Genomic DNA, 24,458 nt, shown 5'->3' with positions numbered 1-24,458 from the left:
CGCGTCTGCGCACATCTCACAATTTACAAGCTCTGCACAAGATCACTTCCGCTCTACAGTTAGATACGAATAAAATGAATACTTCTGAATAATTTCAAGTTATAAATATGGTCGAGGATAAAAAGTGGTATGAAACTTGCTTATAATGGTAATTAAGATGCTCGTATGAAAATTATGAAACTCGCTTGCGCTCGTTTCATAAACAAACATACTCGCGTCTTAATTATGATTATCATTATAGGCTCGTTGCATAATGTACTATTACTTTTTTTTTCTATTATGATATTATTTTCATGTTGTTTAGTGTCGATTTTATTATGCTATTATTATTATTATTATTATTATTATTATTATTATTATTATTATTTTGTAATAAGTTATGTTAGTATTCTGTTCTTTAGCTTTTTGTTAAATTTTAAACTGCCTGTATGCTTTGTGACGTGGTAGAGTGTAAGAGAAGGCCCTATGGCCTTAACTCTGCCAGTATAAATAAAGAACCGTGGTCATCCGTGAACTTATATCAAGTTAATTGAAAATCATTTTTAATGCAAGGAAAATAGAAACAAAAGAGTAAATTTGATTTATTTTAAAAACTATGCATTCTTTTGTGATTATTATTAGTCCATATAAATTTATCGTCATTTAATTCCTTAACTGCTAAGGTCCGTTCATAGGGAGGAGGACTCTTACGTGCTGGAAATCTACAACACGGTCTCTTAGTTTCTTTTATTTCTTCTGAAGGAAGAACTAGTTTCAAACCGCGAACTTCGGAGCAGTGACAAGCAGGATTCCCAATGATAACAGTCCTATAGTGCGACTGTTCCTAATTGACTATTACACGACTAGTATGTAACAAATTTTCTTTCCGCTGACATTGTAATTCCAGCATTGCTCTACTGCCGTCAAAACATTTCATCACAGCCTCTGAATAGTTTTAGTTCAATAGCAGATTGACGCGGAAGTCTCCCAACACGTGGTCCGCGTGCTAATTGTCTCTGGTCAGCTGCCCGCACCCATTTAAGCTCTAATTCTCGAAGCTCGCAGCAACGTTGCGTGCGCTGCGGTCACGCACGGCCACGCACGACCCGCGTCTTAATTGGCGTCCGGGAAACGTGAGAACAAAGCGCTATGAGCCAGGCACTGTGACCAATTACGAAGACGCTGGCTCTTCATCGCGCTATTATCTCTTAATAACAGCTCCGGCTCGAACTCGGGACCGGCAGTGTTGCCAAGTGGCATACCCCGCAGTGGACCTGACTTCGAGTCTCGAATTCCTTTCCTCGGGCCTTTGTGAGTTCCTTAGTTGAGTTACGTTGACCACAACACAAAGATCTCGCTGCTAGAGAAAATTTAGTGTCAGGATGGGAATTTCAACAATGTTCAGTAGTACGGAAATAATAATCACATTGTAATAATAATTATCATTACCTAGCCAACAGCTGTGGAGCTCAGGCGATAGCGAAGTGGACTGGTGATTAGAGTTGGGTCGATTCGTGAACGAATCGTTCATTCGAACGACTAATAATAAAGAATTGTAAGAATCGATTCGTGGTATCAACGAATCGTCGTTCAAAAGAATCGTAACGATTCGTCGTTCAAAAGAATAGTAACGAATCGGCATGGTATCGTAACCCACGATTCTATTAGTTGTTTGAACGGACATTTTCGAACCGTGCCGAATACTCCCGAGCGAGAGTGAAATCAAAATACTGCATTTGTTAAGTATGGAAAATAATGAACACAAACCTGAAATGTGCATAGTTAAATAGAGATGTAATGCAAAAAATGTACTTCGTAATAAGGTACAGTTGATAAATTATAATTTAGAAACATTATCTTGGGTAATTTTGTAGATTAATGGAGGTCATGCTGAATGGTTCCAGCCAATGAGAAAGAGGCAATCCAATGTCTCGCCTCTTATGCCATCTATGCGAGAGATGTAGAACGTTTTTGTTCTATGCGTGGTTTGCAAAGGAAAGTGTCTTGCGACGATTCAAAAGAATAGTTGGAATCGCAGACTGGGAAGAATCGTGAACTCCTTGACGATTCAAAAGAATAGTTGGAATCGCAGACTGGGAAGAATCGTGAACTCCTTGACGATTCAAAAGAATAGTTGGAATCGCAGACTGGGAAGAATCGTGAACTCCTTGACGATTCAAAAGAATAGTTGGAATCGCAGACTGGGAAGAATCGTGAACTCCTTGACGATTCAAAAGAATAGTTGGAATCGCAGACTGGGAAGAATCGTGAACTCCTTGACGATTCAAAAGAATAGCTGGAATCGCAGACTGGGAAGAATCGTGAACTCTTTGACGATTCAAAAGAATAGCTGGAATCGCAGACTGGGAAGAATCGTGAACTCCTTGACGATTCAAAAGAATAGCTGGAATCGCAGACTGGGAAGAATCGTGAACTCCTTGACGATTCAAAAGAATAGCTGGAATCGCAGACTGGGAAGAATCGTGAACTCCTTGACGATTCAAAAGAATAGCTGGAATCGCAGACTGGGAAGAATCGTGAATTCCTTGACGATTCAAAAGAATAGTTGGAATCGCAGACTGGGAAGAATCGTGAACTCCTTGACGATTCAAAAGAATAGCTGGAATCGCAGACTGGGAAGAATCGTGAACTCCTTGACGATTCAAAAGAATAGCTGGAATCGCAGACTGGGAAGAATCGTGAACTCCTTGACGATTCAAAAGAATAGTTGGAATCGCAGACTGGGAAGAATCGTGAACTCCTTGACGATTCAAAAGAATAGTTGGAATCGCAGACTGGGAAGAATCGTGAACTCCTTGACGATTCAAAAGAATAGCTGGAATCGCAGACTGGGAAGAATCGTGAACTCTTTGACGATTCAAAAGAATAGCTGGAATCGCAGACTGGGAAGAATCGTGAACTCCTTGACGATTCAAAAGAATAGCTGGAATCGCAGACTGGGAAGAATCGTGAACTCCTTGACGATTCAAAAGAATAGCTGGAATCGCAGACTGGGAAGAATCGTGAACTCCTTGACGATTCAAAAGAATAGCTGGAATCGCAGACTGGGAAGAATCGTGAATTCCTTGACGATTCAAAAGAATAGTTGGAATCGCAGACTGGGAAGAATCGTGAACTCCTTGACGATTCAAAAGAATAGCTGGAATCGCAGACTGGGAAGAATCGTGAACTCCTTGACGATTCAAAAGAATAGCTGGAATCGCAGACTGGGAAGAATCGTGAACTCCTTGACGATTCAAAAGAATAGTTGGAATCGCAGACTGGGAAGAATCGTGAACTCCTTGACGATTCAAAAGAATAGTTGGAATCGCAGACTGAGAAGAATCGTAAACGAATCGTTAGAATCGATTCGTAATGTGTGATTGAATCGTTGGAATCGACTTCTGAAAAATAATCGTGTTGCCCAACTCTACTCGTGATGCTGCGGGCGGTGTGAAAGCCTTCTTGGGATGATTGCTTGGTTGAGCTTTTGACATAGAACTACGTGTTCCTTCTCACTGGGTTTGGAGGGGAAGTAGTTTGAGTATTGACCGTTACATAAATATACAACCCCTTCTCGCCGCTACAAGGAGAACAAGGGGCATGTAAGAAGAACAAGCGTGTGCTAATAATCGTGCTTTAATACTATTGGTGTAATATGAAATAATGATCAACAATCTACAGTTTTAATATAATATTGTCATGTCTTCACGATATCAACAATCAGCTTTATAATTTTAAATATTTAGCTCGTTCTCATAGGAGTTGTCACGTAGCATTTCCAATTGCTTGCTTTCATATTTTCAAATCTTACTGTTAAAATTTTGTGTTACACGTGTTTATTATTGTAGGAGAAAGAAATTTGAGTGAGGAACAGTCAGTTATTGTCGGGTGACAGAAGGTATAAGATCGGTTAGCTAGAATGCCTAAATTCAGTAAACCATTGTAAAGTAAACTTCATGCTTACGTTAGTGAATTTGGTGCCCATGTGTTTTCAACCGATGGAACAGTTTTGTTACGTATTGTTTGTGAAAATGTTTTATGTAAGGTTTGTGAAAAGACAGTTATTCATGAAACTTCACGGTACCAACAATCAGCTTTATAATTTTAAATATTAAGCTCGTTCTCATAGAAGTTGTCACGTAGCATTTTCAATTGTTTGCTATCATATTTTCAAATCTTACTGTTAAAATTTTGTGCTACACGTGTTTATTATTGTAGGAGAAAGAAATTTGAGTGAGGAACAGTCAGTTATTGTCGGGTGACAGAAGGTATAAGATCGGTTAGCTAGAATGCCTAAATTCAGTAAACCATTGTAAAGTAAACTTCATGCTTACGTTAGTGAATTTGGTGCCCATGTGTTTTCAACCGATGGAACAGTTTTGTTATGTATGGCTTGTGAAAATGTTTTATGTAAGGTTTGTGAAAAGACAGTTATTCATGAAACTTCACGACACCAACAATCCGCTTTATAATTTCAAATATTAAGCTCGTTCTCATAGAAGTTGTCACGTACCATTTTCAATTGTCTGCTATCATATTTTCAAATCTTATTGTTACAATTTTGTGCTACACGTGTTTATTATTGTAGGAGAAATAAATTTGAGTGAGGAACAGTCAGTTATTGTCGGGTGACAGAAGGTATAAGATCGGTTAGCTAGAATGCCTAAATTCAGTAAACCATTGCAAAGTAGAATTCATGTTTACGTTAATGAATTTGGTGCCCATGTGTTTTCAACCGATGGAACAGTTTTGTTATGTAAGGTTTGTGAAAAGACAGTTAATCACGAAAAATAGTGTTTTATAAGTCAACATGTGCCACCTACGAAGTAAATATGTGAGTTATGTTGATATAATTTAAATTTATTGCTAAAATATATTATGCCTTTTTAAAATTTATAATGCCTTTACCAAAGATTGTGTTTTATTTTAAATTTATAGTGCCTTTTTCAAAGATTATTGTGCTTTTTTTAAATTTATAATGCCTTTTTCAAAGATTATTGTGCCATTTTTTTTAATTATAATGCCTTTTTCGAAGATTATTGTGCCATTTTTTAAATTTATAATGCCTTTTCAAATATTATTGTGCCTTTTTTATATTGCCTTTTTCAAAGATTATTGTGCCTTTTTTAAATTTATAATGCCTTTTTCAAGATTATTGTGCCTTTTTTAAATTTATAATCCCTATTTCAGAGATTGTGCCTTTTTTTAATTTATAATGCCTTTCCAAAGATTATTGTGCCTTATTTTAAAATTTATAATACCCTTTTCAAAGATTATTGTGCCTTTTAAAAATTTATAATGCCTTTTTCAAAGATTATTGTGTCTTTTTAAAAATTTATAATGCCTTTTTCAAAGATTATTGTGCCTTTTTTTAAGTTTATAATGCCTTTTTCAAAGATTATTGTGCCTTTTTAAAATTTATAATGACTTTTTCAAAGATTGTGCCTTTTTTTAAATTTATAATGCCTTTTTCAAAGATTATTATGCCTCTTTTTTAAATGTATAATGCCTTTATCAGAGATTATTGTGCCTTTTTTAAAATTTATAATGCCTTTTCCAAAGATTATTGGGCCTTTTTAAAATTTATAATGCCCTTTTCAAAGATTATTGTGCCTTTTTAAAATTTATAATGCCTTTTTCAAAGATTATTGTGTCTTTTTAAAAATTTATAATGCCTTTTTTAAAGTTTATAATGCCTTTTTCAAAGATTATTGTGCCTTTTTAAAATTTATAATGACTTTTTCAAAGATTGTGCCTTTTTTTAAATTTATAATGCCTTTTTCAAAGATTATTATGCCTCTTTTTTAAATGTATAATGCCTTTATCAGAGATTATTGTGCCTTTTTTTAAATTTATAATGCCTTTTCCAAAGATTATTGGGCCTTTTTGAAATTTATAATGCCTTTTTCAAAGATGATTGTACCTTTTTAAAATTCATAAAGCCTTTTTCAAAGTTTATTGTGCCTTTTTATTAATTTATAATGCCTTTTCAAAGATTATTGTGCCTTTTTAAAATTTATAATGCCTTTTTTAAAGTTTATTGTGCCTTTTTTTAAATTTATAATGCCTTTTTTAAAGATGATTGTGCCTTTTTAAAATTTATAAAGCGTTTTACAAAGTTTATTGTGCCTTTTTATTAATTTATAATGCCTTTTTCAAAGATTATTGTGCCTTTTTAAAATTTATAAAGCGTTTTACAAAGTTTGTTGTGCCTTTTTATTAATTTATAATGCTTTTTTCAAAGATTATTGTGCCTTTTTAAAATTTATAATGCCTTTTTCAAAGATTATTGTGCCTTTTTTTACGTTTTTATTGCCTTTTTTGCTTGCCTATTTTAATTGTTATAAATGCCTAAAAATCCGGGCTCTAGTAATGATAGTAGAGCGGGAAGAAGAGCCGAATTGCGTGAAGAAAGCCTGTCTGTCCCAGAAGAAGTTTGAACTCAAGTTAAGCACCTCAGCGCTGGGCCGACCCCAGAGAGCCCCCGGCTGGCTGGGGCCGCTTCACCGGAACTGAATATTTTTCCTGGAAATAAATGCAGTATCACTGCACGGCAGACGGCTCCATGTCGGACGGATTCAGCCGGCCTTAGCCTCGGCGGAGGAGGGAGACTAGCTTCAGCCGCTCGTGAAGCCGCTTGCTCTTTCGACCTGATTATCTCAACGAGGAAAAAAAGCCGCATAAACCCAGTCTGTTAATTTAAACTTGCGCACTCCCATAGGCCTACCCGACAAGTGTGCAGGTTGTACTGCAGGAAGGAATCTGTGCCCAGCATCAGTAATTTGAATGCCGGCAAACAGTGTCCGTGTAGGCACATTAATATCAAGTCAGGCATTTCAATTACAAAAAAGAGTTACAGACTACAGATTCCGGCAGGCAAAAGAGTTTTAAGTGACCAAGTTATGGGACAAGTTTGTTGAGGGTAATTCATATCTGTAACGCTGTCATCCTGTGCCCATATTTTGGGTCTTCCTCAACTTTAATTTAAACTGACATATAAGACACAAACCTTAATACACCATAACTAGGGGCTTCTATTTTGTGGTGAATTAAAATTCCGTGTATGTGGTATTTAAATCATAAAAATAGGTGAATATTTCGCGAGAAAAACAATTTTCATTAGATAGGCCTATTACTTTTTTACTAGGAATATTGCATTATATTCCTTCAACCTAAACCAATCCGCCGCCCAATTCAGTTATCTTCCGTGGTATTCTGTTGTCAGTCATCCCGAGGAACTTCGAATACTCTACCTCAGTCATCCCAACTCAAACGTTTTTCTTCTGATATAACTACAATATTTCTGTCTACCTGCATAATTTCTCAGATTCTATTATTTCGGATTTTATCTTTCCCTGATATTCTTGCCGACCTCATCCAAAAGTCCATTTCAACTACCATTAATCTCTCGATTTCTAGTCTCGTCACTGTTAGTGTTTCTGCCCTATATACTAACGTAGTACTTTGTAGCAGTGCCTTAAAAATTATTTTGTTTAATGCGGTGCAAAATATTCCTACTCCATAAAATTTAATTCAATATTCCATCAATTAATCTTCAGTTTCTAAATTTGTTGTTGCGTTTTTCTCCAAAATAATAATAATAATAATAATAATAATAATAATAATAATAATAATAATAATAATAATAATAACAATAATAATAATAATATATTATTATTATTATTATTATTATTATTATTACGTTAAGTCCACACCTGTGGAGTAACGGTCAGCGCGTCTGGCCGCGAAACCAGATGGCCCGGGTTCGAATCCCGGTTGGGGCAAGTTACCTGGTTGAGGTTTTTTCCGGGGTTTTCCCTCAACCCAATACGAGCAAATGCTTTCGGTGCTGGATCCCGGACTCATTTCACCGGTATTATCACCTTCATCTCATTCAGACGCTAAATAACCTAGATTTTGATAAAGCGTCGTAAAATAACCCAATAAAATAAATAAAATAAATTACGTTAAGGGTACCCATGAGAGAAATTACGAAATTCTAAAACTACAAAAGCTACATTTTTCAAATTTGTACAAGGTGTATATTATTTATTTATTTATTTAGTTGTTTATTTATTTATCATCAATCTTGTATGGACATGACAGATTTGATGCATTCCAGTTGAAATCAGTCATTCCCAAATCAAATACAAAGTAAATAGGCCTATAACATAATAGTTTTACCAGTACTAGCCTATGAATTATTTTTTTAATTTTCCAACTCTGCTAATAACAGTATAGTACTATTTAATATTATATATCTACCATACTATACAACACAACACGAATGCAGTAATAATAATAATATAATATTATAATAAACTAACTTCACTATATTTACCATTCCAAAATGTTTTACTATTATTATTCTATTTCATCTTTTAACTTCTTTACTTAATTGTTTAACAAGTTACTAAGCTCGTTACTCCGTAACTAATATATTTTGTAGAATGAAGGATTGTCTCACATTATAATCTCTCAACTAGTTCTTTTACATTCCCCCCCCCCCCGTCTAATTTTGACTCTGAACAGAAATTTACCTAAGTTATTAACTTGTTAATGATTAACGGCCCACTTAGTTTTGGCGAAGGCTATTTTCTCGTTTATCTTCAAAAATGTATTATGTATTCCGCTGATTCTGAGATCAATTGTATTGCGTCTTCCAAATACGCCCACATTTTTGTGAGTTCTTTAGTTATATTAAATTACACTAAAGAACTCACAAAAATTTGCCCTTGCAGCTCTCATGGTTCACAAGTTATGGGCAAGTTTACATTTTGGGGCCGGGAGGTGGGGGGGGGCGAGTAACTCAAGAAGTCCCTTGCATAACAATTTCCTTTTTTTTTTTTTCGGTCTCATAATTTGCGAATAGTCTCACCACATATGTACATGGTTTAATGATCGGAGCGAAAGGCATCATACCACTATCAACTGTAAACACTATCAAAACATTTGGAATCCATGACATCATTCCAAAAATCATTACTTTAAGTATTAAAGAGTCTGTGGCAATTCTGAAAAGTCATTTATACGTAATATCATAATCCTCCCCCCCTCTTCTATTCGTTAGTGTGTGATTGTTACAATATATGTACATTTTTATTATTTCTTAAATTTAAGCTCTAAATTCACAATTAATTTGACTCATCTATTCACTGTAATCGTTATTATTCATCATTCTGTGTTTTTGGCAACCCAGGATATATATATATATATATATATATATATATATATATATATATATACACAGGGACATCATTTTATTTTTACTTCAATTTTTATTGTACCTGAGTTTTTGAATGTACTTCACTCCCACCCCTTCTACTAGTAAACTTCCAACACAACTAAGACCGCGTACATGCATTCAAGCAGTACCGAGTATAGTACGTTCCAGAAATATGTTCGCGTTTTCTAGTGACGAAAAGCTTTCAATATTGAATCATATTTTCGCACAGGTGCTGTCGTCCGTTTACCTACGTCGCATCCCGATTTTCGCCACCTGCTTCTGCTCACGCCGCTGAAAAGGCTAGTGGCTGGGCTGTCTTAAGTCTTTTCTGAAAACATTAATTTCTGTTAGGAATTGGACGTCTACGTAATATTATGCAACTGTTAAAATAACTTAAATAAAAGGGCCTTGTTAAATAATTAATTGTCACGTGATTTCCCCCCTTTCTACGATCCTCCGACATAACTACTTGGACGGACAGTAGATAGCATGTCTGAGTAATTTTATTTTTTTCGGATCGGACAGAAGTGAAGACTGAATTTACAGTACGTAAGGTACGTTTTTACAGAGTAGGTACAGAATTATTTCAACATGAGTTATTAGTACGAAGGACGAAACTGGTAATTGGAATTAGATGCAATAGTCTATAGTGCGATAATACGCACAAAAGGACTGAACCATGTATCGAAATGAACGGCCACCATTTTCAAAAATGTTTTTAAATATCCATATTATGATTATTTTTCAATTTAACTTCATTCTCTATATTGTACGCTAATGTACTGGAGACAGTATAATATACACTGCAGAATGAATACGTTCGCATGGATAACTCAGTTCGTGAGTAAAAACACTTATTGTTAATAATGTACTGTATTTTGATTACACAAAAACTTAATGAAAATTATCAAACTCGAAATTGCGATATTTCCTAGTTTACGTAAATGGATTAACTACTTTTCTTCCCTCCTATATCTAGTAAAGTGATTTGTTTTTATTTTACGCAGTATCATCGAACTCCAGTAGTGGGAAGGGGTAGCAAAAGGTATAGCCAGGTTAATATTAAAAATGTTAGTAAAAATAAAATGATGTCCCTGTATGTATGTATATATATATATATATATATATATATATATATATATATATATATAAGGGCGGCCGGGTAGCTCAGTTGGTAGAGCAGCAGGTGGTGACAGGGTTTTTTCTCGTTGCCAAACTTTCAAAACGGCCCCGAGGTTCACTCAGCCTCTTATAAAATTGAGTACCGGGTCTTTCCCGGGGGTAAAAGGCGGTCAGAGCGTGGTGCCGATCACACCACCTCATTCTAGTGCCGAGGTCATGGAAAACATGGGGCTCTACCTCCATGCCCCCCAAGTGCCTTCATGGAATGTTACGGGGATACCTTTACCTTGTTTACCTATATATATATATATATATATATATATATATATATATATAACATAGAATAAATTTGTTTACAAACAAGTGTCTCACAGTTGCGTATAAAAATATCAAATTTCTTAAAACATGCTACTGTGTTGCTGTCCGGCAATATAGCAGAGAACTTATACATGCCATCAATTTACGACCGTGGCCCCAGGAGTACATTGATTCCTTCGTCACTCCGCAGAGCTGCAGTGTGAATTACCACTCGCTGCGGTCCGCCACCTGTTTTTTGGCTGTGGCTTGTATGTGGAACACAGCACTCCCAACTCGCAGTCGTCGGGTCGCGCCCTGTGCGCCACTGGTTGCACAACACTGGAATAGAAGTGCCACGCCCCTCCAAGCTGAACAGAGACCAGTCAGGCATTCAGAACGCTTTACACTTCCAAGACATCAATTACTTTTAATTCCTGAAAGACTTAGGGCCGATTGTATAAACCATTTAATCTTAGATCAGAGGTTAAATTGATCCTCGTTCTAGCTGAACTTGGAATTTTGTGTTGTATAAAGTCTAATCTGAGATTAATTTGTCTTAAACCAAAGTCAACTTTGACTGAAGAAATTTCTCCGATTAAGTTAGATGATCCAAGTTCAGTTATTTCTTTTCTGTGTGAAATATACGAGTGGCAGATTGAGCAAAAAAAAATAACGATTGTTATTAATATATATATATTTTTTTCAAATTCCTGCCTTAATACACAAACATTCTTACATTTTATAAGGCTCTATCGTGTTCAGCAGTATCAAGTAACATAACCTATAATATTATATTATGTTTATAACAACCATTAATTATTAATGGATATGATAGGTACATTCATAAATTTTCAATTAGCTTTATTACTAAACGAAAATTGTCGTTTTATAAAGATTTATTATGTTTAGCAGTATCAAACACCATAACATGATAACAATTTGAAGACCGGTCAACCTTCTTCTTATTGTCCGCCATTATTTACAATGAACAAAACAAACCAGTGTTCCAACAGAGTGTACGGAAAGTCGCCAAAAAGTAGTTGGAAAGTCGCTACATTTCTCATTATCAACAAAGAAAGATTAAATTTTGTCACTATGGAGTGCTAAAAAGGTCGCTAATTTCCTATTTAAGCAATATAAAAGTTAAAAGAAATTGTAGTTGACAAAGAGTTAAAGTATCTAAATTGGCAACACTGAACAAACCTGTACAACATGGCCCGCGCATCACATACTTCACCTGTTTATGCGATATTGCCAAATCCTTTTCACGTGAACTTTGATTGCATTTGAACCAAGGTAATTTGATCGCCGAAAAGTTTTATACAATAGAAGAAGTGTCTGAACTCGGTTCACTTTCCGATCTTCGATCAAAATTGATCTTTAGTCATGGAGTTTTATACAATTGGGCCTAAATGGAATATCTCCACTCTTCAGTGGTATAGTGGTTACCAATCTTGCCGATAAGACCTAAAAATTCGACTGGGAACGATATATTTACAAGCCCGGGTAATGGAAGACATCAGGCGAATCAAAACTTATTCCACTTGTAGCTCTCATGATATTGTCTTTTTTTGTATTGTAACATATTTAAGCAGTGTTCGTATTCGAGGCTTCCTTGCACAGTCAATGAGTTGCCCTACCGCTCGAACAACGCCAGTCTGCCAGTCCAATGATCTCCGGGGGGGTGGGGGGGTCCATCTCACCCTCACACTCTAGAGAGACTAACTAAGGAACAAATTTTTAAAATCGCTACAACAGATTTCGAATACTCTCTTTCGTCCAATATAAGAAACAAATTTTCAAAATCGCTAGAGCAGATTTCGAATACTCTCTTTCGTCCAATATAAGAAACAAATTTTCAAAATCGCTAGAGCAGATTTCGAATAGCCTATCCTCAGTTGTTCCATTCATTCATTCATTTAGTGTTCTACCCAAAAGAGGTATTTCACTGCAAACCCAACCTTTTCCAATCTTTCTTATTTTCTGCCTTTCTCTTTGTTTCCTCATATGATCCTTATATCTTAATGTCGTGATATCTTCTTCTGCCCCGAACTTTTCTCCCATTCACCATTCATTTCAGTGCATCCTTCAGTAGACAGTTTATTCTCAGCCAGTGACCCAACCAATTTCTTTTCCTCTTTCTGATCAGTTTCAGCATCATTCTATCTTCACCAACTCTTTCCAAAACGGCTACATTTCTTATTGTCTGTCCACTTCACAAGTTCCATCCTTCTCCATATCTACATTTCAAATGCTTCTAGTCGCTTCTCTTCACTTCGTTGTAATATCCATTTTCCTGCCCCATACAAAGCCACACTCCATACAAAGCACTTTACTAGCCTCTTCCTTAGTTCTTTCTCCAGAGGTCAGCAGAAAATGCTCCTTTTTTCTATTAAAAGCTTCCTTACCCATTGCAATCCTCCTTTTGACTTCCTGGCAGCAACTCAAATATTTGAAGCTGTCCACTTGCTCTACTGCCTCATTTAGAATTCACAAGTTTACCTTCTTTATTTTTCTTCCTGTAATCATGGTCGTCGTCGTATTTGAATTTATCTTCATCCCGTACTGCTCACAGCTGTCATTCAGCTCCGCTAACATATTATCCCTTAGTATCTTCTCCTCTTCTGCTAACAACGCCATGTCATCAGAAAATCTTATGCACTTTATTCTTCTTCCTCCTACTATCACTCCTCCCATGTTCTGAAAACAGTTCTTCACTAAATCCTCCAAGCAGATGTTGAACAGGGTAGGTGATAAAGAGCACCCTTGACGTACTCCTCTTCCTATTTCACTTCCTTCTGACAATTCTTCTCTATCTCGACTTTGACTCGTTGTTACATATAAAGATTACTGAACAGCCTTCTAATATAAGAAAGAAAATGAAAGAATTCACTAGACCTATTTCAAATAAAGAGGCTTTCATCTAATGTAAGAAACAAATTTTAAAAAATCGCTAGAACCAATTTCGAATAGCCTACTCTCCTTCGTCCAATATAAGAAACAAATTTAAAAAATCGCTAGAACCAATTTCGAATACTGTACTGTCCTTCGTCCAATATCAGCAACGAAATTAAAGAAGTTGCTAGAACCGATTTAAAATAAACTCTTGTTGTTTTGTTTCTGTTTTCTTTAATTTGAAATAAAAAAACTCGTTTTTATGTAATAAAATAAACAAGTTTTAAAAATCGCTAGAACCGATTTCGAATAGCCTACTCTTCTTCGTCCAATATAAGAAACAAATTTAAAAAATCGTTAGAACCGATTTTGAATACCGTCCTTCGTTCATTATCAGCAACAAAATTAAAGAAGTTGCTAGACCCGATTTAAAATAAACTCTTGTTTTTATTTTTGTTTCTGCTTTCTTTAATTTGAAATAAAAAAAATGGTTTTCATCTAATATAATAAACAAATTTAAAAAATCGCTAGAATCGATTTCGAATTGCCTACTCTCCTTCGTCCAATCTAAGAAACAATTTAAAAAAATCGTTAGAACCAATTTTGAATACCGTCCTTCGTTCAATATCAGCAACAAAATTAAAGAAGTTGCTAGAAACGATTTAAAATAAACTCTTGTTTTTGTGTTTTTTTTAATTTGAAATAAATAACTGGTTTTCATCTAATATAAGAAACAAATTTAAAATCGCTAAAACTGACTTCGAATAGCCTACTCTCCTTTGTCCAGTAGGAGAAACAAATATAAACAAATCGCTAAAACTGATTTTGAATAAACTTTTATGTTGTGCTTTTTATTTTTTTGTTTTAATTTGATATATAGATACATTTATTTTAACTAATATAACATATTATATTTCATATTCATTCCTGGATGAATTTATTCGTTGGCGTAAATACCGAATAAGAAAAAATCCGTCTAATAGCGTACCTAGTTCAGGTGAAATTTTTGCCTTCATGTAGATACAGACATAGCCCGAAGGAATTCCTGTATGCGAATCCTAAAAACTAGTATTTTCGTGAAAAACTCGAAATTAGTTTTTCTTTTCTTCCAGAATCACAGTTCTCTTTGTACAATGTCTAATTAGAAAGCAAAAGGATTATTTCAAACTTTGAGATATGAGTGTATCTCTGTTCTGCGTACGATACAATTTCCAAAGAACTTAATAGGCCTACCTTTCTGCGCGTGCAGTTTCCAGACTGCCGCTTATCTCAGTCGTTACAAAGCCTAAGATATAAAAATTCCAGTCTCCAGCACGATGTCTGGAAGTAATCGTGGAATATTATCGAATTAGGCTACTACTAGAATTGTAATTGCACGTATGTCGGTGTTGCACGACAGCGATTTCGCACGCTCCATCACTTCGGCGGCTTAAATAACCCGTCCCCGGAGACGGAAAGGTTGCTGCAGAGGGTGTTTTAATTCCGGGGGTGGGGGGGGGGGTGCATGTGGTCCGCCGCAACAATGCGGAACGACGACACCTGACATTTGACCCGGGAAAGGAGGGGGTAGACACCTCAAATGCCACATGTTCGAGTCATTACAGCAGGTGCCCCACTTAAATCTCTGAAACACGTCCCTCTGGTGCGGCGCCACTCTCTGGGTCCGCAGTCCAGTCGCCAGCTGGGAGAGGCGGTATCTTCGAAAACTTAATTCTGCCACATCATTTTCATTCCATTTGAATGTGTTGAGGTACGTCTCAAAACATGTCACGTGTAACGTTCTTATTGTTGCTCTATCTCTTCTTCAGTCATCAAGTCATATTCTTTGAAATTAACTTTCAACCCCTTCAGTTACTTTTCCTCATTCACCCATTTTCTACAGGCCTACTTGATAATTCTCCCTTTCCTTCCTATGTTTTCACTTCTCTTTAAATATAGATTTTATTGACATCTTCATTTAATTCGTATTCACATTCTCTTCATTCGATTTGTCTCCTCTTGGTCCTCTTTCTTTCTTCATCTCTCCCTATTCTCTATCTTCACTTCCCTTCCTCTTCCTTCTTTCGTCATCTCTTTTTCCTCTTCAATTCATCTTCTCTTCAGGTTTTCCTTTTCTCTTCCTTTACTTCGTGTTCTCTTCCTTCACGTTTTCCCTTTCTTGAATTACTTTTCTCTTCCTTCACTTCGTATTCTCTTCCTTCACCTCTTCCCTTTCTTGAATTACTTTTCTCTTCCTTCACTACGCCTTTTCTTCCTTCACGTTTTCTCTTTCTTGAATTACTTTTCTCTTCCTTCACTTCGTATTCTCTTCCTTCACGTTTTCCCTTTCTTGAATTACTTTTCTCTTCCTTCACTTCGTATTCTCTTCCATCACCTCTTCCCTTTCTTGAATTACTTTTCTCTTCCTTCACTACGCCTTCTCTTCCTTCACGTTTTCCCTTTCTTGAATTACTTTTCTCTTCCTTCACTTCGTATTCTCTTCCTTCACCTTTTCCCTTTCTTGAATTATACTTTTCTCTTCCTTCACTACGCCTTCTCTTCCTTCACGTTTTCCCTTTCTTGAATTACTTTTCTCTTCCTTCACTTCGTATTCTCTTCCTTCACGTTTTCCCTTTCTTGAATTACTTTTCTCTTCCTTCACTTCGTATTCTCTTCCTTCACCTGTTCCCTTTCTTGAACTATACTTTTCTCTTCCTTCACTTCGTATTCTCTTCCTTCACGTTTTCCCTTTCTTGAATTACTTTTCTCTTTCTTCACTTCGTATTCTCTTCCTTCACCTTTTCCCTTTCTTGAATTACTTTTCTCTTCCTTCACTACGCCTTCTCTTCCTTCACGTTTTCCCTTTCTTGAATTACTTTTCTCTTCCTTCACTTCGTATTCTCTTCCTTCACCTTTTCCCTTTCTTGAATTATACTTTTCTCTTCCTTCACTTCGTATTCTCTTCCTTCACGTTTTCCCTTTCTTGAATTACTTTTCTCTTCCTTCACTTCGTATTCTCTTCCTTCACCTTTTCCCTTTCTTGAATTATACCTTTCTCTTCCTTCACTTCGTATTCTCTTCCTTCACGTTTTCCCTTTCTTGAATTACTTTTCTCTTTCTTCACTTCGTATTCTCTTCCTTCACCTTTTCCCTTTCTTGAATTACTTTTCTCTTCCTTCACTACGCCTTCTCTTCCTTCACGTTTTCCCTTTCTTGAATTACTTTTCTCTTCCTTCACTTCGTATTCTCTTCCTTCACCTTTTCCCTTTCTTGAATTATACTTTTCTCTTCCTTCACTTCGTATTCTCTTCCTTCACGTTTTCCCTTTCTTGAATTACTTTTCTCTTCCTTCACTTCGTATTCTCTTCCTTCACCTTTTCCCTTTCTTGAATTATACCTTTCTCTTCCTTCACTTCGTATTCTCTTCCTTCACGTTTTCCCTTTCTTGAATTACTTTTCTCTTTCTTCACTTCGTATTCTCTTCCTTCACCTTTTCCCTTTCTTGAATTACTTTTCTCTTCCTGCACTACGCCTTCTCTTCCTTCACGTTTTCCCTTTCTTGAATTACTTTTCTCTTCCTTCACTTCGTATTCTCTTCCTTCACCTTTTCCCTTTCTTGAATTATACTTTTCTCTTCCTTCACTTCGTATTCTCTTCCTTTACGTTTTCCCTTTCTTGAATTACTTTTCTCTTTCTTCACTTCGTATTCTCTTCCTTCACCTTTTCCCTTTCTTGAATTACTTTTCTCTTCCTGCACTACGCCTTCTCTTCCTTCACCTTTTCCCTTTCTTGAATTATACTTTTCTCTTCCTTCACTTCGTATTCTCTTCCTTCACGTTTTCCCTTTCTTGAATTACTTTTCTCTTCCTTCACTTCGTATTCTCTTCCTTCACCTTTTCCCTTTCTTGAATTACTTTTCTCTTCCTTCACTACGCCTTTTCTTCATGTTTTCCCTTTCATGAATTACCTTTCTCTTCCTTCACTTCGTATTCTCTTCCTTCACCTTTTCCCTTTCTTGAATTACTTTTCTCTTCCTTCACTACGCCTTCTCTTCCTTCACGTTTCCCTTTCTTGAATTACTTTTCTCTTCCTGCACTTCGTATTCTCTTCCATCACCTTTTCCCTTTCTTGAATTTCTTTTCTCTTCCTTCACTACGCCTTCTCTTCCTACATTAGGGATTCTCCTTGTCCTCTATTTTTCGTCTTCTCTATTTTTTTAACTTCTCTTCCTCCTCTTCCTTCATTTCGTCTTGCCTCCTTTTCTATCATATCGTCTTCATCTGCATCTTCCTTTACTTCATCTTAATTCTTATCTTCCTTCACTTCGCCTTTTCTACTTCCTCCTGGTGTCACTTCGACTTCTCTTCCTCCAATACTATGACTTAGTGTTTTCTTTTCTGATATCACTTCGCCTCTTCCATCACTTCTCTCATCTTCCTTCTCTTAATCATCTTGACTTTTCTTGCTCTTCTATTACTGTTGATCTTTTCCTCTTCACCTATTATTCGTCTCTTCTTCCTCATCTATTCTTTTCCTCATCTTTTCTTTCTCCGATATCACTTCACCTTTTCTTCATCCTTTAATTATCACTTCGCCTTCTCTTCCTCCACTGCTATCACTTCACCTCTTCCATCACTTCGTCTCATCTTCCTTCTCTTAATCACCTCGACTTCTCTTGCTCTTCTATTACTGTTGATCTTTTCCTCTTCACGTATTATTCGCCTCTTCTACCTCATCTATTATTCGCCTCCTTTTCTCATCTATTCCTCATCTTTTCTTCCTCCGATATCACTTCACCTTCTCTTCTTCCTTTAATTATCACTTCGCCTTCTCTTCCTGCTCTTATATAATTTCGTCACTGCGTTGGAGGTTGTTTCCTCTACTACCAGTTCAGAAGCTTTTATCATCTAGTCTGCTGTCAAAAAATTTTGAAAGTTAGAATTTATAAAACAGTTATATTACCGGTTGTTCTGTGTGGTTGTGAAACTTGGACTCTCACTTTGAGAGAGGAACAGAGATTAAGGATGTTCGAGAATAAGGTTCTTAGGAAAATATTTGGGGCTAAGAGGGATGACGTTACAGGAGAATGGAGAAAGTTACACAACGCAGAACTGCACGCATTGTATTCTTCACCTGACATAATTAGGAACATTAAATCCAGACGTTTGAGATGGGCGGGGTATGTAGTACGTAGGCTATGGATGAATCCAGAAATGCATATAGAGTGTTAGTTGGGAGACCGGAGGGAAAAGACCTTTGGGGAGGCCGAGACGTAGATGTTATGTTATGTTTTATTTAACGACGCTCGCAACTGCAGAGGTTATATCAGCGTCGCCGGATGTGCCGGAATTTTGTCCCGCAGGAGTTCTTTTACATGCCAGTAAATCTACTGACATGAGCCTGTCGCATTTAAGCACACTTAAATGCCATCGACCTGGCCCGGGATCGAACCCGCAACCTTGGGCATAGAAGGCCAGCGCTGTACCAACTTGCCAACCAGGTCGACTCCGAGACGTAGATGGGAGGGTAATATTAAAATGGATTTGAAGGAGGTGGGATATGATGATAGAGAGTGGATTAATCTTGTACAGGATAGGGACCGATGGCGGGTTTATGTGAGGGTGGCAATGAACCTCCGGGTTCCTTAAAAGCCATTTGTAAGTAAGTATTAACACTACCTGGGGGGACATGTGGCGAGACTACATCAGACAAGATGGTCCCATGCAGTCACGATGTGGGACCCCTACGTCGGAAAGAGAGGACAGGGAAGACCACGGCTCAGATGGTCTGACATGTTTACCAGAGAGGCGGGGAAACAATGGTCGAGGACAGCAAAGAACAGAGTTTTGTGGAAAGAACTAGGGAAGGTCATTGTAAATAGATAACGTAATCAGGGTTAAGATATTGTAAATAGTAAAGTCAGTATTAGTGAAAGTGTGAGATAAGTTTTGTAAATAGTAAAGTCAGTGTTGAGAAAAGTGTCAGGTAAATAGTGTAAATATCAATCAGTGTTTGTCAAAGTGCCGGTGTCAATATAATGTGTGTAGTGCAAGAAAAAAAATGAACAAAGAACAGTGCTGAGACTAGTTAAAGTTGAACAGGGTTATTAACCATGTCACAAAAGTAGTATACACGACAAGCTCGCCTGGATTGGCTCACCAAGCTAGTACACTTGAGCCATCCCTGTCGAAGGGGCTCTAACCCCATCACAGGAGGCCTGTGCCCAACATGGGACATCATGGCTAACATTCATTCATTCATTCATTCATTCATTAACACTACCAGGAAATGCAACAATCCATGGAACGTTGTATTTTCGTCAAATAGAATTTCAACAACAATTTTGTATAATGGTTAGTTTGAATGTCTGTTAACTGTTCATCTTTCCCTCTCCTTATTTGTATTGAGAAGTTTTAAGTGATAGGACGTTATCCTGAGCAGCTTAATGCCATAGGATAAAAGTGCAACATCTATGCTGCTCCGGAAATGGCTAACAGATTTTCACAATTCACTTTCGATGGAAAAATAATATTCTGCGAGATTTGTAGCAAATGGGTATGCAACAAGAGTCACTGCTCTAGACTGCTTAAGCACTGACAAACGTTTCTCTGAACAGAGCTTTGCAAGCTGTATGCGAGACAAGCCGTTTTGTTGACTCGGTCTGAGGTTACTGTTCTGGAATGTACAAGAGTCATGCAGGCAAATCATCTCGATGAGCGGAGCGCGTCCCCATCTGATGGGAGCCTCCTCCTCTAATTGAATTGAGTGCAGAGCACGGCACCTGCCCACGGTCCGTTACAGCGCCCGCAGGCGACGTCGGCGAGGGGTGATGCCCCGTCCTCACCATGAGACAACACAGCATACACAGCCAGTCACTGTGGGAAGAACACGAATTTCTGTTCTTCCACAGATAATCGTGCATAGGTTCTCTCGACTGGTAACAATATAAAACACTTACGTGACGCGACAACCCATGAAGGGTCAAGCCGACCAGCCGTCTGCTGGCCTTACATCCACATGCCTCAGCAAAGATGAACGATCATTCAAGCAATACGGGGTAACGTGTGGTGTCGACCTGGGGCCCGTTTCACAATCCTTACAAATTAACAATTTACAAATAACAAGTAAAAGATTACAAACGCTTGTAAATTGTGTTTCACAATGCTATTTTATTAGTTTGTAAAGTCTGACGAACTTTACAAAATCAGCTAAAGAAATTTACAAATACGCATTATTGGTTACACAATATCGCCAACGACAGTTTACAAAAATCGCTAAGGAGCAGAGCTAAAGTCGCTGTATTTTTACTACTATCGAAACATATATAGATTATTCTAAGCTTGCTGAGTCATATTTCACAAACAGAAACTATAAAGTATTGTTAAAAAAATTAAAAGTATTTAGATTTTTATATATTGGCGACAATGGAGTTTCATGTTTTTGTGATTGGTCGAGAATACCAATACGTCTATTACTTAAATAACCAAAGTTAGCACAAAATTCAGTCAAATAAGTAAATAACAGATTTGGTCCACTTACATATATGCAATTGATAAAATAATTACGATATCTAACCACAAAATCAGGTTAATTTTTTGTGTTGATCCATCTACTTATTAATGTTGCATCCATAACCTCACAAACATTAGTGATCCCATCAGCAGCATAAAAATTCTGTGCTATAGTAAATAACATTTTGGTGATCAAGAACCTGCCCCGAATTTAACTCTTTTAACAACATCAACTAACCTGTGCGTACTTTTGCACACTTATATCTTAGAAATTCCGTGTTTATCGGCTATCCCACGGAACTGACTGGTGACTGCACTCAATGCAAAACAATACAGTTCTCGCTTTGAGGTTAGGGCATCACTTTTCTCTTTTGGATGTTGGATATATGATGTCCCATATCTTGTAGGAGAGATTCCAGCGAAACGGGACTCGAAACGACTTCAGAATACCGCGTAAGTAGTGTCGCTATTGCATTATTGAATTATTTATTTTTGGTGCAGGGAACTTCTTTATTAAGTGAGAGTATTTATTAAATACAGTCTTCGTATATAAATACTTACGCGGTATTCTGAAGTATAGCGCGGGACTCATTCGAAACCTTTCATTAAATTTATACAATGATACGAACGTGTTATTAATTCTTGCCCGGAGAATTTTACGTATACGTCTTCGTTTGATTAGGCCTAAATTCATATCTTCGTCGGAGTCATTAGAACTCCTTAATAACATCAAAACTGCGTTAGTTTAATTCTTAATATTATCCAGTTATTCAAAAATTAATTTAATAAGTTATTTCTTTATTGTATTTATTCATAATTTGTTGCAATATCAAACTTTACACATCTCAGAGGTATTGTAGAAAATGTGCTGATTTTACAAGTAAAATTTACACGTTTGTAAAATTACTCTTCATTGTGAAACATAATACTTGTAAAGTGAGCAAAATTTAATTTGTAAAGATTTGATTTCCTTTGTAAAGTTCAACATTACAAACAAAGATTGTGAAACAGAAGTTTACAATTTACAAGCAAAGCTTACAATTTACAAAGATTGTAAACATTGTGAAACAGGCCCCTGGTTGGCGAGTTGGTATAGCGCTGGTCTTCCATGCCCAAGGTTGCGGGTTCGATCCCGGGCTAGGTCGATGGCATTTAAGTGTGCTTAGAATGGTTACTCTAGAGCAGTGTTCCCCAATCTTTTTTAAGTTCGCGGCACCCTTGACAACAACATTAATAACTGGGGACACCCTTTTTTGAATTAAAAAAAATGAAGTTTAATATATTCATTTATTGAAAGATGATATAATAAGTAACATACATCATAACATAATACGGTAAACTTTACTATAATCACTAAGTAAAAATACATCAATTTTATATATTGTTCTGTCGAAGTCTCGGGAATGTTCGTGAGGAAGCGAGTAGTCTATACTAGTATACTGAATAGGGAATGTTCGGCAGGGATTGGCTATAATGCCATCTGCCGGAGCCGGATACAAGTATAACTGAATCATCGAAATGATTCGATCTGTAGTGCATGAGAGTAATTAATTTGACTTATTTTATTTCAAGACCTTACAAGACTTTAGACTTAAGTAGACAGTATTTTTTTTTGGTTTATTTGAATATCTCGCGGCACCCCGTAACCGATCACGCGGCACCCTATGGTGCCAGGGCACACCGGTTGGGAACCACTGCTCAAGAGTAAATCTTTCCCCTTAATTTTTTTTTAAATTTAAACATATTTTTTTATAAATTCACTACATTCCTGTGATTAGGTACACTCTATTCACTTATTATAGCACACATATTCTTGAAATGTGTTGGAGCCAGTTGTTTCCGTATTTTTGGATTTTGTGTCCTGCAGGACCTACTTTTCCTCTAAAATATTATCATAATTTCATTTATCTTCCAGTAGGCCTAGTGTATATTCTTCGATTCTCCGAACAATTTCATTTCAGCCGAGTGTATCGATTCTTGTCTTGGTGTCGAAAATGCGACAGGCTCATGTCAGTAGATTTACTGGCATGTAAAAGAACTCCTGCGGAACAAAATTCCGGCACATCCGGCGACGCTGATATAACCTCTGCAGTTGCGAGCGTCGTTAAATAAAACGTAACATTTTTTTTTAACGTAACGTGTGATTAGGACGATGATACACTTAGCCGTTATAGCTGGATACACTCATTATAGCTGGTTTTCATAACCGCATTTCGCTATCTTGGCGATGATCCCATACACTGGCTGGAATTTCAAGAGAAAATTCCTTGGCCATGAGGATTCGAAACACCGTGCATTTCGTAACACGAGTCCTAGACATGGTGCCTTAACGACCAAAACAATTACTTTTCCTCTTCCTGATCATTCTTTCTTCGTCCACTCTTTCCAACACAGCTTCATTTCTTATTTTGTCTGTCCACTTCACACGTTCCATTCTTCTTCTCCATATCCACATTTCAAATGTTTCTGTTTGCTTCTCTTCACTTCGTCGTAATGTCCATGTTTCTGCCCTATACAATGCCACACTCCATGCAAAGCACTTCACTAGTCTCTTCTTTTTCCAGAGGTCCGCATATATGCTCCTTTTTTATTAAAAGCTTCCTTGGCCATTGCTATCCTTCTTTTCACTTACTGGCAGCAGCTCATGTTACTGCTTATAGTACACCCAAGTATTTGGAGTTGTCCACTTGCTATACTGCCTCATTTAGGATTCACAAGTTTATCTTCTGTATTTGTCTACCTATGACCATGCTCTTCCGTCTTATTTGCATTTATCTTCATCCCATACTGCTTACAGCTGTCATTTAGCTCCAGTAGCATATCCTTTACTGTACTCCAACCAGGAGAAAGTTTCGGGGGAATGAGACCCAGCGGGGTAATGCTATGAATGAATGTTGATGCCATAAGATGTCATAAGGTCCCACACGTCGGTACACGCATCTCCATTGGCTAACTCTCAAAGCACAAACGATAACACTGATACACACATATTTATACTACCCTAGTTACAAAATTAGATCGCGGTTAATCTGCTGGTCTTTTAATCCCTCCATACAGGAAATAACATATGCAGGAGAGCGCATGTTTTTAAACTGATGTTATAACGGTAATATTATCTATCTACTTCACTCCAATAGATGACGCAATAGTAAGCACATTCCTTTCACGGTTAATCTCCTGGTTGGAGAACAGTAGTATCATTTCCTCTTCTGGTAACAATGTCATATCATCAGCAAATCTTATGCACTTTATTCTTCTTCCTCCTACTATCATTCCTCCCATGTTCTGAAAACAGTTTACTAAATCCTCCAAGTAGATGTTCAACAGGGTAGGTGATAAAGGACAACCTTGACGTACTCCTCTCCCAATTTCACTTCCTTCTGACATTTCTTCTATCATTTCAATCATTTCATATAAAGGTTTAATTCACTATAGTATGCAAATAT

The 24,458-nt window shown here is 36.8% G+C and overlaps 1 protein-coding gene across 2 annotated transcripts in view; it reads right to left on the bottom strand.

Annotated features, from left to right (window-relative positions):
- svp (COUP transcription factor 2) overlaps positions 1-24,458 on the bottom strand; it is a 603,390-nt gene that overhangs the window by 515,468 nt on the left and 63,464 nt on the right. The window lies entirely within an intron of this gene.

The sequence above is a fragment of the Periplaneta americana genome, chromosome 11 (genome assembly GCF_040183065.1).
Source record: "Periplaneta americana isolate PAMFEO1 chromosome 11, P.americana_PAMFEO1_priV1, whole genome shotgun sequence".
Taxonomy (NCBI): Eukaryota; Metazoa; Arthropoda; class Insecta; order Blattodea; family Blattidae; genus Periplaneta; species Periplaneta americana.
This window is presented reverse-complemented; position numbering and strand designations above follow the sequence as displayed.